The sequence below is a fragment of the Colobus angolensis genome, unplaced genomic scaffold (genome assembly GCF_000951035.1).
Source record: "Colobus angolensis palliatus isolate OR3802 unplaced genomic scaffold, Cang.pa_1.0 Scaffold199, whole genome shotgun sequence".
Lineage (NCBI taxonomy): Eukaryota > Metazoa > Chordata > Mammalia > Primates > Cercopithecidae > Colobus > Colobus angolensis.
Genome location: NW_012115143.1, coordinates 2,517,946 through 2,531,109, shown reverse-complemented (window position 1 = coordinate 2,531,109; position 13,164 = coordinate 2,517,946). Strand labels below are relative to the sequence as shown.

General features: G+C 41.7%; 1 protein-coding gene and 1 pseudogene across 3 annotated transcripts in view; one reads left to right on the top strand and one right to left on the bottom strand.

Moving 5' to 3' along the window:
- Nucleotides 1-13,164, bottom strand: part of CTDSPL2 (CTD (carboxy-terminal domain, RNA polymerase II, polypeptide A) small phosphatase like 2) — a 122,809-nt gene that overhangs the window by 84,954 nt on the left and 24,691 nt on the right. The window lies entirely within an intron of this gene.
- LOC105511129 lies at nt 89-6,163 on the top strand (annotated as a pseudogene). The gene is made up of 4 exons (XR_001001670.1): nt 89-150; nt 867-1,017; nt 1,140-2,633; nt 5,526-6,163. The product of XR_001001670.1 is annotated as a heterogeneous nuclear ribonucleoprotein M-like (transcript).

Here is a 13,164-nt window from a genome sequence, read left to right as displayed (position 1 = left end):
TCTTCGATCTCCTGACCTTGTGATCCGCCCGTCTTGGCCTCCCAAAGTGCTGGGATTACAGGCTTGAGCCACCGTGCCCGGCCGAAAAATGTTCTTAATTCAACCACTCCAACTGAGCAAAAACACCTCAGGTAGCATTCCCGAGGAAAAGTAATGTAGAATCTAACGGAATACTTAAGGAGACATAAGGATCATTATTTTTATAATGCAAATGTAAAAAAATAATATTTTTTTTTTTTTGAGACAGTCTCGCTCTGTCACCCAGGCAAGAGTGCAGCAACAATAACCTCAGTTCACTGCAACCTCCACCTCCTGGGTTCAAGCAATTCTCCGGCCTCATCCTCCCAAGTAGCTGGGATTACAGGCATGTACCACCACGCCTGGCAAATTTTTGTATTTTTAGTAGAGACAGGGTTTTGCCATGTTGGCCAAACCTCAAAGTGATTCATCCTTCTCAGCCTCCCAAAGTGCTGGGATTACAGGCTAGTGCCACCATGCCTGGCTACTTTTTGTACTTTTAGTAGACATGGTGTTTCGCCTTAAATGAGTTCTAACCAAAAAACTCTTATACTGAACTGAGGCCAGGCATGGTGGCTCACACCTCTAATCACAACACTTTGGGAAGCCAAGGTGGGAGAGGACTGCCTGAGCTCAGGAGTTTGAGACCAGCCTGGCCAACATGGCGAAACCCTGTCTCTACAAACAATACAAAAAAATTAGCCAGACATGGTGGTACCTATCTCTAATCCCAGCTACCTGGGAGGCTGAGGCACGAGAATCACTTGAACCCTGGAGGCAGGGGGGCAAAGGTTGCAATGAGCCGAGATCATGCCACCGCACTACAGCCTGGGCAATGGGCACTGAAGGAAAGTCAGGGGATGTGCTGTTATTGAATTCAAGATGGAAGAAAACATAAAAAAAGCTATTCAAGTCCTAGACAAGCATAGCCTGAGTGGAAGACCACTGAAAGTGAAAGAAGATCCTGATGGTGAACATGCCAGGAGAGCAATGCAAAACGTGATGGCTACCACTGGTGTAACACGTATGAGCCAAGTGGCCCAGAAATGATTAATATCTCACCTAGTATCTTAAATAATTTTAACATCCCAAATGAGATTATCCATGTATATGTATTACAGGCAGAAAGAGTTGGAAGCACAGTATTTGTAGCAAATCAGAATTATAAAGCTGGCTGGGAGAAACTGAAGGAAATATTTTAGTATGGCTGATGTGGTGTTCTGAGCACATTCTTGAGGATAAAGATGAAAAAAATCATGGAAAGGGCACTGTTACTTTTGAACAGTCCACTGAAGCTGTGCAAGCTATATCTACATTCAATGCCCAACTGCTATGTGACAGACCAACACAGGTAAGATGGATGAGACCGCCTTACTAAAGGATTTTTTTTTCCCTCCTGAGCATCTGCAGCTTTTCTATGGCCTTGGTGGTACGGGAACAGCGTTAGGACCAGGAAGGCAGACTATCAATGCCAATCACCTGAATAAAGGCATTGGAATGGGAAACATATGGCCTGCAGAAATTAGAATGGAGGGCATGGATTTGGAAAGAATGGTAGAAATGGAGGAGGGAACCCGGTGGTGGTGGTATGGAAAATGTGGGTCAATTTGGATCTGGGATGAACATGGGTAGAATAAATGAAATCTTAGTAATACACCGAGGAGAGGGAAGATCACTACAAAGCAGAGGGGAAGTGGAGGTGGAGGCAGCGTCCCCGAAATCGAGAGGATGAGCCCCAAGCACTGACCACATTGGCGGTGCTGGCATGGAATGCGTGAGTCCAGGCCTGGGCCACGATGTGGATCCTGTGGGTTCCAAGATGCAGCGCATGGGTCTGGTCACGGACCGCATGGGCTTTGTGGAGCACAAAGGCAGGCTCCCACATGGAGTGCATGGGCCTGCTGGGCCTTGACTAAATGGCCTCTAGCATCCGGCACATGGATGAGATCACGGAGGGCAGTGGCTCCAGCCTGAAACACGTGGGTGCCAGCATGGGCTTCAGCCTCAAGGGCACAGCTGCTCCCGCTGACCATGTGGACCAAACCATTGAGCACATGGGCTCTGGTGTGGAGTGCATGGTTCCTGTAGGCATGGGGGCTGGCCTGGAGTATATGGGCCCCATGATGGATCACTTGGCCACTGGACTGGAGCACACAGGTGCCAACAACCTGGAATATCTGGATGGACCTGGGGTGGACGGGTGCCAACAGCCTGGAGAGGATAGGCATTAACAGCCTTGAGTGCATGGGTCCCACCATGGGCCAGACACTGGGTGCTGAGACTGGGTGTATGGGCCTAGCCATGGGTGATGGTGGCCATGTCAGCTTTGACTGTGCCCACTTAAAACTCTGCAGGAAACCTGGCAGGGTCCTTTGGTGGGGCTGGAGGCTATGCTCCTGGGGGTGGCCAGGAAAGCCTACCAGGTATTTGTGAGAAATCTCCCATTGGATTTTACATGATCAAACCGACAAATATGGCCACGTGCAATAAGCCAACATCAAGATGAAGAATGGGAAGTCCAAGGGGTGTGGTTTGGTTAAATTTGAGTCGCCAGAGGTGGCTAAGAGCCTGTCGGATGATGAATGGCATGAAGCTGAGTGGCCAAGAGACTGATGGCAAATCTATAGAAATATGCCTTTTAAAAAACATCAATATTTTGTATTTTTTTCTTGTTAACTATTTTAACTTACTGGCTGGATATATAAAGATGTTTTGGCCGGGCGCGGGGGCTCAAGCCTGTAATCCCAGCACATTGGGAGGCCGAGACAGGTGGATTACGAGGTCAGGAGATCGAGACCATCCTGGCTAACACGGTGAAACCCCGTCTCTACTTAAAAAAAAAAAAAAAAAAAAATCCACATGATCATCTCAAGTAATGCAGAAAAAGCATTTGATCAAATCCAATACCCTTTCATATTAAAAATAATCAACAAATGAAAAACAAACAGGAACCTTCTCAACATAATAAAAAGGTATTTATGAAAAACCCACAGGACCTATCATACACAGTAAAAGGCTGAATGCTGTCCCTCTAATATCAGGAACAAGACAAAGATGGCCCCTTTCACCACTGCTTTTCAACATTTTACTGGAAGTTCTAAGCAGGCAGTTACACAAGAAAAATAAAAGAAATCCATATTAAAAAGAAAAAAAGGTGAAACTTATCTCTTTGCAACTGATATGGTCTTGTTTAAAGAATAATCATAAAGAAAAAAACTGGACAAACTGGACTTCATAAAAATTAAAAACCTGCCGTTTACCAAAAGACATCATTAGGAAAATAAGAAGGCGAGCAGCAAACCGGTAGAATATTCACAAAACGCACATATCACAAAGACCTTGTATGTAAAATATATAAAGTCCCACAACACAATAAGAACAAGCCAACAGAACAAACGGGCAAAGATATAAGAAATTATTGCATAAAAATTAGATGACTGGTGATAGCATAGAAAATGATACTCAATATTATTCATAAGAATTTTAAGTTAAAACCCCAAAGGTATGCCAATTCGTACCTCCCAAAATCGCAAAAATTAAAAAGAATGACAAATTTAAATAGTAGCAATGATGGAGAATAAAGAGAAGTCTTATATGCTGATGTTACAGATGTATGTTTTTTGATAAAATAGGGTAATTTCTAATAATTATACACCAAACTCTTTGACTCAGTGATTTCACTTCTAAATTTTTATCCAAGAGAAATGTAAACACGTTCACAATCTATTTTTACAAAAATGTTCCTGACAGCCTTATTCACACAATAAGGCTGTTTCCAGTTCCAAACTGGAAACAACAAAAATGCCCCAAAAGAGAAAGATGAATACTGTGGTGTTTTCATGTAAGTGAATATTAATCAGCATCAGAAACGAACAAGTACTCCTATCATAAACAAACATGAAATAATCCCACAGACATGGTAAACAATGGCAGACATTGGCCGGGCGCGGTGGCTCAAGCCTGTAATCCCAGCACTTTGGGAGGCCGAGACGGGCGGATCACAAGGTCAGGAGATCGAGACCATCCTGGCTAACACAGTGAAACCCCGTTTCTACTAAAATACAAAAAACTAGCCGGGCGAGATGGCGGGCGCCTGTAGTCCCAGCTACTCGGGAGGCTGAGGCAGGAGAATGGCGTAAACCCGGGAGGCGGAGCTTGCAGTGAGCTGAGATCCGGCCACTGCACTCCAGCCTGGGCGACAGGGCGAGACTCCGTCTCGAAAAAAAAAAAAAAGAAAAGAAAAGAAAAGAAAAGAAAAACTATGTTCCATATCTCAACACCAGGCCTACATGTACCCCTACTAAAGCTATAGATATCTGGTACTGGGAAAACTATATATCTAAATGCAAAAAAAAAAAAAACACTTACTTTACACTACATAGAAAATTAACTCAAAATTGATCAAATACCTAAACACAAGAGCTAAGATTCCTAGAAGAAAATACAGGCTGGACATGGTGGCTCACACCTGTAATCTCAGCACTTTGGGTGGCCAAGGTGGTGGGTAGATCACCTGAGCTCAGGAGTTCGAGACCAGCCTGGACAACGTGGTGAAACTTTGTCTCTACCAAAAATAAAAAAAATTAGCTGGGTGTGGTGGGTGTGCCTGTGGTCTCAGCTACTTGGGAGGCTGAGATGGGAGGATCACTTGAGCCTGGGAGGCAGCGGCTGCAGTGAGCTGAGACTGTACCACTGCACTTCAACTTGGATGACACAGTGAGGCCCCTTCTCAAAAAAATCTGCGTGTGTGTGTGTGTATGTGTATGTAAATGGGAAAAGCTCATGACACTGGATTTGGCAATGGTTTCTTGGTCATGACAACAAAAGCACACATAATAAAAAGAAAAACAGATAAATTGGGTGTCAAAGTCCAAAATTTTTGAGCCAGGTGCCACGGCTCACACCTATAATCCCACCTACTTGGGAGGCTGAGGTAGAAGGACCATTTGAGAACAGTCTGAGCAACAAGGTGAAATTCCATCCCTAAAAAACTAAAAAAATTAGCCAGGCATTATGGTGCACACCTACAGTCCTAGCTACTACTTGGAAAGCTGAGGTGGGAGGATCCCTTGAACTCAGGAGTTCAAGAGTGCAGCGAGCTGAAAGCGCACCACTGCATTCCAGCCTGGGTGACACAGTAAGACCCTACCCCTTACAAAATTTTAACTTTTGTGTATCAAAGTACACTATCAACAGAGTTAAAAGACAAACCATGGAATGGCAGAAAATACTTGCAAATCATGTATCTCATAAGAAGTTCTTATCTAGAATACATAAAGCATTACAATCTGAAAGAAAAAAACAACCAGATTCAAAAGTGGGCAAAGGACTTGAATAGGCATTTCTCCAAAGAGGATATACAAATAGACAATAAACATATGAAAACACACTTGACATCACTAATTATCTAATTATCATGGAAACGCTAATTAAAACCACAACAAGAAACAGCTTCACACTCATTTGGATGACTATTATCAAAAAACAAAACAAGCCTCTTTTTCCAGTTGGAACCAGGGAGGGTATAGAAGAGAAGAAAGTTCCTGCTGTGGCAGAAACCCTTAAGAAAAAGCGAAGGAATTTCACAGAGCTGAAGATCAAGCGCCTGAGAAAGAAATTTGCCCAAAAGATGTTTCGAAAGGCAAGGAGGAAGCTTATCTATGAAAAAGCGAAGCACTACCACAAGGAATATAGGCAGATGTACAGAATCGAAATTCGAATGGCGAGGGTGGCAAGAAAAGCTGGCAACTTCTATGTACCTGCTGAATCCAAATTGGCATTTGTCATCAGGATCAGAGGTATCAACGGCGTGAGCCCAAAGGTCCGAAAGGTATTGCAGCTTCTTCGCCTTCGTCAAATCTTCAATGGAACCTTTCTGAAGCTCAACAAGGCTTCGATTAACATGCTGAGGATTGTAGAGCCATATATTGCATGGGGGTACCCCAATCTGAAGTCAGTAAATGAGCTAATCTACAAGCGTGGTTACGGCAAAATCAATAAGAAGCAAATTGTTTTGACAGATAACGCTTTGATTGCTCAATCTCTTGGTAAATATGGCATCATCTGCATGGAGGATCTGATTCATGAGATCTATACTGTTGGAAAACACTTCAAAGAGGCAAATCTTCTCCACGAGGTGGAATGAAGAAAAAGACCACCCATTTTGTAGAAGGTGGAGATGCTGGCAACAGGGAGGACCAGATCAACAGGCTTATTAGAAGAATGAACTAAGGTGTCTACCATGATTATTTTTCTAGGCTCATCAGTTAACAAACAGTACCCGCTCAAATTGGAAAAATAAATAAATAAAATAAAAATAAAAAGTGCTGGCAAGACTGTGGAGAAATTGGGATCCTTGGGCTTTGCTGGAGAGAATGTAAAATAGTAAAGCTTTTGTGGAAAGTGGCATGGCAGTTCCTCAAAAAAATTAAATATAGAATTGCCATATGATCCAACAATTCTACGTCTAGGTATACATCCAAAAGAACTGACAGTAGGGTCTCACACAGTACACCCACATTCATAGCAGCGTTTTTCACAATAGCTAAAAGGTGGACGCAACCGAAGTGTCCATCAATGGATGAATGGATAAACAAAATGTGGTACATATATACAAATAAGTAGTATTCAGCCTTAAAAAGCAAGGAAATTCTGACATATATTATGAACCTTGAGAACTGTTTAATGAACACGGAGTTTCAGTTTGAGAAGATGAAAAAGTTCTGGAGATAGATGGTAGACAACAAGGTGAATGTACTTAATACCACAACTATATGCGTACAAATGGTCAAAATGGTTTAAAACAGTTTTTAACAAAACTATAGATCTTCATCTAATCCAAAGGTTTCCAAAAGAGTGAGAGACTAAGGACTCTGGAATTGGAAAACAAAATCTCTTTTTTTTTGGGACACGGTCTCACCCTGTCACCCAGGCTGGAGTGCAGTGGCAGGTTCACAGCTCACTTGCAGTCTCAACTTCCCAGGTTCAAGCGATCTTCCCACCTCAGCCTACAGAGCAGCTGGGACTATAGGGATGCACTACTATGCCCAGCTAATTTTTTAATCTAAAAGTCCTTTGCCCACTTTTGAATCTGGTTTTTTTCTTTCAGATTGTAGATTGGGTCAGATTTCAGATTGGGTCCCACTGTGTTGCCCAGGGTGGTCTCAAACTCCTGGGCTCAAGTGATCTGCCCACCTTGGTCTCTTGAAGTGCAGTGATTACAGGTGTGAGCTACCATGCCTGGCCCTTTTTTTCTTTCCTAACCAACCACTGTCAACAAGGGTAGAATACAATGGGGACAGAAGAAAAGGACAGGAAAAAGGACCAAGTAAAATTTGCCTCCTACCTCACCTTTTTAATATTTACTTATTTTTAAAAATGACAAAATAACCTGTAGACAAAAAACGGCAATTGTCAGGTACACAAAGTGCTGAAATACTTCATCTTAATTCCAGACTTTAAAATTCTCTCTCTCTCTCTCTATCTATTTTTTTGAGGCAGAGTCTTGCTGTGTCACCCAGGCTGGAGTGCAGTGGCACAATCTCGGCTCACTGCAACCTCTGCCTCCCGGGTTCAAGCGATTCTCCTGCTTCAGCATCCCGAATAGCTGGGATTACAGACATGTGCCACCATGCCTAATTTTTGTAATTTTAGCAGAGACAGGGTTTCACCATGTTGGCCAGGCTGGTCTCAAACTCATGACCTCAGGTGATCTGCCCGCCTTGGCCTCCCAAAGTGCTGGATTAGAGGCATGAGTAACCGCACCTGGCCACAATATATATATTTTTTTCCCCTAGGAATTTCATAACAGGAAATAGAAGAATAAGCAAGGTTAAGAGGAGACTGGGAAAAGATGGCAAAAATTGTAGAGGAGGAGCTGACCACAAGACAGTTTTGAGGGAACCAGTGCTTAGGGAAGAAGAAAAAGCAATCCAGTGCTAATTGGGGAGCCTCTCTTTCCACTATCAATATAACCAATTCGAACACTTTCCTTTGGTCTAAACTGAAGAGAAGGCAACCTGAGGGCAAAGAAGTTGCGGAATTACAAGCTACAGCCTCAGAAAGAGAAGAGCACTTCTATGACCCACTGGAGTTTTGCCTAGAGATCCATTCTTATAAATTAACTGGGTTCTGCCTAGGCTATAGGAAGCTAGAAAGAATGCCACCACCAGCCTAACAACAAAAAGCCTGAATAAACTACAAAATTGAACCCTTTAAAAACCCATCCAAGAGCTGAGGACTCAGGGCAACCAGGCGATCTCCAATCCAAGAAAATACAACCCCTTCCTAGTAGAGACAGAATGCAAGCACTGGCTCACCTGAGGGTAGACCAAGGGAAGAAACAATGGTTCCATAAAAGCAGGTAAAAAGAATTCATCTAAAATTGTTAACAAACTGCTGAAGGCAAAGTGTGCATTAGCATGAGAATATTATTCCTGAGAGACACAGTTAACAAGCAAAATTCAAACCATTTGCAAGATCTTCCACAGACCTCCACCAAAGGCTCACAATATGGGAACAGGGGACTGAAGAGAGCCCTCCTCTGGGGTGCAGTGCTTGAGGAAGGGAGCAGCTTCTACAATGGGAAAAATACAAAGCCCCAACCAGATCCTTCTCTTCTAGGGAACAAAAACTGGAAGAGACTGGTGGAGGAATAGCAAGCCCAGTTACCCGCAAGGCACAAGTGAATTGGGCAGGTGGGGAAGTGAAAGGAAAAAAAACTCTACCACTGTAGGGGAAGGAAACAGTGTTGGACCCAGGGTCTTATACCAAAGACATTAGAGATCTTAGAGATCTAATGTCTCTAATACCACTGAGGCAAGAGCAGAGAAACTCTTTTCCAGACAACACCTACGAAGATACAAATTGCAGTTTGGCCTAGAGGAGCAAGATCATTGATAAGAGTTCTACTCATGACGCCAAGGCACACAAGCCAAATACTGAGAGCTGATCAGGAAAATTCAGAAACACCTTCCCACGTGCCAACTACCAATCTAAGCACAAAGTAACACGAGAGAAATTTGAAGCCAATGGTGCACTTAAGGTACCCTCTGCAACAACAAAACAGAAAATCAGCTTAACTCCTGACTAGACTGACTCAACTCCCTACACTAAAAGTCCAGGAATGCAATGTTCCAGGTATAAATACTACTTACTCATTCTTTACTACCCTATTCACAATATCCAGCATTCAGTAAAATATTGCAAGACACACAAAAGAGGAAGAAATTACAATCAACTGCCAAGAGAGAAAGCATTCAACAGACCAGAAATCAAGATGAAGTTAAAAAAAAAATGTAAAAAAACAGAAATTAAATGTTTGGCAAAGATCAGTAAACTGATAAACCGTTAGCAGTTTGAGAAAAAAAGACACAAATAACCATTATTAGGAAGGAAAAACTGAACATCACTATAGATTCTATATACTTTTAAGGAGAATTTACAGAATATTACCAACAGGACCAGGCGCAGTGGCTCATGCCTGTAATCCCAGCACTTTGGGAGGCCAAGGCAGGCAGATCACCTGAAGTCAGTAGTTCGAGACCAGCCTGGGCAACAGAGTGAAACCCCCATCTCTACTAAAATTACAAAAATTAGGCACGGTGGTGCATACCTGTAATCCCAGCTACTCAGGAGACTGAGGCAGGAAAATCGCTTAAAACTGGGAGGCAGAGGTTGCAGTGAGCCGAGATCACGCCACTGCACTCCAGCCTGGGCAACAGAGCAAGACTCCATCTCAAAAAAACAAAAAACAAAAAACAAAAAAAACCTTTATGCCTGTATATTCAATAATTTAGATGAAAGTCAAATTCCTCAAATCATATGGATCCCCAAAGCTCACACATTAGATAACCTAATTAGCCCCATGTCTATTAATTTCTAAAATTGAAACTGTAATAAAAAACCTCCAACATAGAAAACTCCAGGCCCAAATGGCTTCACTCGAGAATCCTACCAATCACCTAAAAAGAAACAATACAAATCTACATAAACTTTTCCAGAAAACAGAAGGGAACACTTCCCAGTTCATTTTATGAGACCAACATTACCCTGATAACAAAACCAAACAGATATAATACAGTATTAATTTGGCCCAGTACAGGTTAGGAATTCTTATGTAACATCAGCAACTTGATTTTATTAAATTTAAAATATAAAGGAAACAGTTTTAAACATACATATACAGCCTCACGTTGGTAATGCTATTATTTATGCCAGAATTTACCATATCCTTTCAGTTCTTTAGAGTTCCATTACTAGATCAATTCTTTTCTATTACAGGCTGAGTATCCCGAATTTGAAGATACAAAATCTGAAATGCTCCATAATCCAGAAACTTGAGTGCTGACACGACACTCAAAAGAAAATGCTCAACCAGTATAATGCAAATACTCCCCCCACCCCCGTCCAAAAAACATAAATAGAAAGACCTTTGGTCTCAAGTATTTCAGATAAGGGATACTCAACCTGTATCAGTAAAAAATGGAATAAATAAGGCGCGGTGGCTCATGCCTGTAATCCTAGCACTTTGGGAGGCCGAGGGGGGGGGCGGATCACAAGGTCAGGAGTTCGAGACCAGCCTGGCCAATATGGTGAAACTCTGTCTCTACGAAAAATACAAAAATTAGATGGTAATGATGGTGGGTGCCTGTAGCCCCGCTACTTGGGAGGCTGAGGCAGGAGAATCATTTGAACCCAGGAGGCGGAGGTTGTGGTGAGACGAGATCACGCCACTGCACTCCAGCCTGGGCGACAGAGCAAGACTCTATCTCAAATAATAATAATAATAATAATAATAATAATAATAATAATAATAATAAAGATTGGGAAAACGAGTATGCTTAGGAAAGAAATCTGTGAATGAAAATGATACACTTTAAGCATCATCACAAAACAAACATAGCAATAAGGACATTTTAAGCCTAAGAATTCATGACATTGGAAGAAAAAAGTATATAATGTAAAACAATCCCACTTGTTCAAACACTAGAACCACATCTACTTTCAGGAATACAAAAAGTTAATTGCCCAGCAATTCAAAACTGGGCAATAAAATTTCCTTTCTACTTGCCTGCAGCACAAGTAAAAGGATTAAAGAGGTAGTGGGTTGGAGTTGGAGAACGAGTCTCTTTCAAATGTTCATTATAAACTGCATCATTAACTCTGCTAGAATCTCTACTGCCTCTAAATTTCAGACTCACACTCAACCATGTTCTCAACAATTTTACTTGGTACCTCAAATTCAACTCACCCAAAACTGAATTCACTTTTCGCATACCACCCCCATACCAAAACCGGCTCTTCTTACTGTACTTTTCCTAATACATTCTTCATCACAAGTAATGTTACTATCATCTTACCTAATTAGCCAAGCCAGAAACTTTGAAGCCATCCTAAACATCCCAGTTATTATTCCTCTTTCTTATCTTCTATAGTCAATCAACAAATCCTGATAATTTTACCTTTAAAATATTTCTTAGTCTTGTCCCCTTTAAATGGATCCTCGGCACTGCACAAACTTGCCTGTTCCTCTCACCCAGGTTTCCCATCAACTGCCTTCAAAATAAAGACTAAACACTCTGGCATTGCATATATGAAACCTACAATAACTACTTCCCAGTCTTTTTTCATTGCTATTTGCTGCCACATTCTTTTTTTTTTTTTTTTTGAGACGGAGTCTTGCTCTGTCGCCCAGGCTGGAGTGCAGTGGCACGATTTCGGCTCACTGCAAGCTCCACCTTCCGGGTTCATGCCATTCTCCTGCCTCAGCCTCCCGAGTAGCTGGGACTACAGGAGCCCACCACCACGCCTGGCTAATTTTTTTATTTTTAGTAGAGACGGGGTCTCACCGTTTTAGCCAGGATGATCTCGATCTCCTGACCTCGTGATCCACCCGCCTCAACCTCCCAAAGTGTTGGGATTAGAGGTGTGAGTCACTGCTCCCAGCCAGCTGCCACTTTCTTAGCACTGCAATAATAATAGTTTCCTGCCCACACTGTGCTCTATACATGCTTCTGCTCTTTTTACCTCATTCTTTCTATTAACTATTACCTTCATCGTTTAAAACTCAGACCAAGTACCATGTATAAGTAACTACCTCTATGGCCTCAAACCTGTGTAAACTCTGTTATTATCTCTAATTTACCTATTAAATCATATTAAATAATCTGTTTCTTTCTCTTTAATTGCACTACACTGTAAATCTTTTTTTTTTTTTTTTTTTTAACACTGTAAATCTTGAAGGTAGATGCTGGATCCATAACTCTAGTAACCTGACACACAAATTAACTCAAACTTTGTTGAACCAAGCCACAATTTTTCTAACCTCTCTCAAAAAGGCCAGATAATTGGGGTGGGGAAGACTGTATCACTGAGACATAAACAATCCTGACATCAATATTCAATTCTTGCCTACAAAAAGGGGCTTATAAATAAACTAAAAGTTTCTTCCTCATAAGATTTCCTTCCCCTTCACAAAATTCATGATACCAAGCAATTTTTGAGGCAGACAATTATGGTTTCAAATTGCCTTGTATTAACAATAAGATTACAATAATGATAAAGCATAAACTCAGTTGATAATCTGCTCCTAAGGTCTTGAACGCACACATTTCTACCTAAACAACATTAAGAGATAATAGCACATTGTATATGAAGTATTCTCAACAAATTAGAACTTACTTATGTGCCCTATTTACAAATGTATTTGCTAAATGAATGAGAAGTGGTATACAGCCTGAGCATCCCTACTAGGAAAATTTGAAATATAAAAATCTGAAAATCCGAAATGTCCCAAAATCCAAGTTTTTGAGCACCAACATAATGTTACAAGTGGAAAATTCCACCCTGACTTCATGTTACGAGTCAGTCAAAATGCAGTCAAAACTGTTTCATGCACAAAACTATTAAAAATATTGTTTAACAGAGATACAGACCAATGGAACAGAACAGAGCCCTCAGAAATAACACCACACATCTACAGCCATCTGATCTTTGACAAACCTGAGAAAAACAAGAAATGGGGAAAGGATTTCCTACTTAATAAGTGGTGCTAGGGGCCGGGCGCAGTGGCTCAAGCCTGTAATCCCAGCACTTTGGGAGGCCAAGACGGGCGGATCACGAGGTCAGGAGATCGAGACCATCCTG